We start from the raw sequence: 3,642 nt of genomic DNA, 5'->3' as shown, positions 1-3,642 counted from the left end.
GGCACCGCATTGCGTACAATTAAGCATAACTTTTTAATTAACATTAACATTTACATAATAATAACGATACTCGTATATCCATATAAACCCAGGATCAACAACTATTATTGGAGTAAGCTCAATCGCAATGGGACTAATATCAATTTATTCAGATTAATGGGTGGAACACCATACAAATACAGTTTATATCCTAAATCCAGAAGTTTAAACGTAAAAAAAACCAGTTTAAATCAGAAATTCCGAAGTATAAAACTGTCAACGGAACCATAGAAGATGACATCCTATTTGGACCCTTTCACTCATTATGACAACGTTTATATTGAAACACGACCTTATAATTAAAGACCGAATTAAAAAGACTAGTTTGCGTCTGACGTCATGACAAAGGCGCGCCGTGATTGGGTGCTGCGCAGTATGGCATTTTTGGTCTGGTTGACAGGACGGCATACGCAAGTTAGAGTCTTTTTAATTCGGTCTTCAATTATAATTGTAAATGCAAAATATCAAGGTCAAAGGGTATCGGATCTAAGAAGTAGTTGTATTTACCGATGAGTAACATAATCATGCAAATTTATTAATTTTTTATATGCTTGAAATAATAGATAACAGTATAATCCTATGCAGATGCGTGTTTGAGCGTTTATTCCTATAGGTGCGATATTTTTCATATCACAGTTCTTTATAATTGAGGCTTTTGAAAAATTTGATCAAATACAGGGTGTATCAAAATTAAGTATACAGTTTGAAACATGCCGCTAGATTAAAAAGTATGAGGTATTTGGTCAAAATTATCTAGTTGATAACTTAATCAAATTCTTGTCCTCCTTTAGCTGAAAATTCACTGGCGTGTGACCAAAAATAAGGATTTGGTGGCTACTTTTGTGAACCAAGTACAAAAAGCAGTTGCGCGAAGTCAATTAAAATCAAAACAACATGCAAATCCAAAACAAAGTCTCACCGCTTTCTGTACTGTTTACAGTTATTGACAGTTTTAGTCTTAGTCTTCCACATGGCCACAATTCTTCTTTATGCAGATTTCGGCTCTTCTCAACATGGCGTTCACAGCACGTCAATGAGAGGTCTGTCCTGCCTGAGAATGTCAACATGTGCAATTATGCGTCTCTAAAGTTCTTCAAGGTCTGGAGGAGGACATGTAAAAACATTTAATGCAAACACTGCTTCATCGCCAATGATGAAATCTTTCAGGAAACGTAGAGGACGAGCAAGAAGCCACTTACAGAACACAATGCGACGTTGGTGATCTGCTTGCTGAAGTTGATGTCTCCTTAGCGTCTGAAAGGGATGCGATCGCAAGTCTAAACGAGTTATTCTGTTAAAGGTTGGAGATGGTATTCCAAGCCCATTTCGACGGCAGCTAATTTGACCTCCAGATTGCCCCGCCTGCAAAGTGTTATGGACTGCTAGGATATTAACAGCAGATCTTCCAGTTCGGGGGCGTCCACAATGTTCTCTGTTCAGATTACGACTCGTTCCAGTTATCTGATACTTCGCATTTTTTTTTTGTAAATAGCGCCACGTGAAGGGGGACCTGCATTTGGGTACTGCTGAAGAAATCTCCGAAGCACATCTGCTGGACTCTGGGTGCGTTGGTACTCTGCAACAAGGAAGGCCCTTTGCTCTGGCGTGTACTGTGGAGTATCTATTTTAATGTTGCTATTCTCATTGTCAAGTAAAACCTAGCATATGTAAGGAGATAGTTGATTTACTAAAAGTCACGTGTTGTGTAACTCACTCATGCACAGGATTGGAACCCTAACAATGAAAAAAAAATGATCTGTACACCTGCATGTTTCTCTTGGCAGCAAAACAATAGCAAGCACCGTGCATTTAAACCCAACTGACTTCGCGCAGCTGCTTTTTGTACTCGGTTCACAAAAGTCGCCACCAAATCCTTATTAATGGTCACACGCCAGTGATTTTTCAGCTGTAGGAGGACAAGATGTTGATTAAATTATCAACTGGAGAATTTTGACCAAAGACCTCATACTTTTTAATCTAGCGGCATTTTTCAAACTGTATACTTAATTTTGATACACCCTGTATAATAGTTAAAATTAGAATAATTATATTGAAGGTTTGTTTGTTTGTTGCTTAGTTAGATGGATGCTTCAAGGAATTACTTAATCGATTAGTTGGGAAGTAGTTAAGTTACTCAATAGCGTGACTCCACTTCGCAGCATGATGCAATGCTGCGATGCTTTTCAAACATCGCACACATTAATTTCATCGCGCGATGTTGCGATGTTTTAAAAACATGTGGGATCTGCATGTCCTTTTAAGGTCATTCTACCGACCTTGATTTTTCAGCAGCCAATCAGAAGCGTGCACGGCTGCGATATCGCATCGCGATGCGAAAAAGTTGAACATTGTTCAACTCCATCGCGGACCGAAATTTCCACCGCGCGATGAGAATTTTCACCGCTGAGCTCGTAAAAACCTGGCTCAGATTACAGTTTTTATAGCATCGCATCGCGCTGCGATGTGGAGTCAGGACCGGGCTTACGTATTAGCGTACGTGTTAAGTTAAATAAGCTTGCTGCTTTCTTGCCTATGTGATCTTACCTGGAGGTATATTATTATTATTTTCAGTATCAGCAGCAGGCTGCTTTATTTGAGCAGATCCTCCTACACCACCTGTGGTTTAATAAATTAGTTTTTAAAAAAGATATTACATATCAAATTAAATAAGTAACTGTTGAAGCAGGCTTTCAGCACAAGTGCGAAATATGGACAATTAAAGGACACAAATCCAAGGCCCCAGTGGCAAACTTGCTGAGCACTGCAATGACGCAAAACGTGGGTTTTTGTATCATTGGTTTATTGGTTGATTAATTGATCGATCGATTGATCCATTGATCCACTGTTTGATTGATTGTTCGATTGATTGATTAAATGAGCGAGTGATTGGTTGAATGATTGAAATGATTAATTGATATGATTGATTCATATATTCATTCATTCATTCATTCATTCATTCATTCATTCATTCATTCATTCATTCATTCATTCATTCATTCATTCACAAGTTCATTCATTCATTCATTGTTAGCTTACAGACTCCAGCGTGGATAACTGTTATTGTTTTGTTGGTCTCGCAGGCTTTTGCTCGAAGTTCACACTTGTTACCGTAAGTTATGCCATCAGAGCCACATTGGAGATCTAAAATACGTGGACATGCTACTGGACATGTTGCACCTTTGGGATTTAAAATCGTTAAACAAAAAACAAAAACTGTTCAAAAGTGCATTAAGCGAGTTTTGATTGATTTTAAATTATAAGTAGATTATACAATACATCCTATCGTATTAAAATCGACGGAATACGAGTATGACGGTCATTGTTGAGGTATTATATCGTTATGAATACGGCAGAGTGCCGAATACGCAAAATTGCTGTTCTGAGTAAACGGCGTTTGAAAATCTTGGTACCATTCCATTGGCCCTTGAGCACTCGTTTGAAATGTATATTATAGAAGTGAATGTGCACGAAATATTTGCAATAATTGTATGTTCTGAAACAATCGATATCATCCCTCCGAACGGGTATTTACAGTATTTACGTGTAAACCATAGCACTTATTCTTGATTTGGTGCTTTTGTGTAGAAATTACTGGTTGTCCTA

Source organism: Amphiura filiformis, unplaced genomic scaffold (assembly GCF_039555335.1).
Source record: "Amphiura filiformis unplaced genomic scaffold, Afil_fr2py scaffold_344, whole genome shotgun sequence".
Lineage (NCBI taxonomy): Eukaryota > Metazoa > Echinodermata > Ophiuroidea > Amphilepidida > Amphiuridae > Amphiura > Amphiura filiformis.
This window is presented reverse-complemented; position numbering follows the sequence as displayed.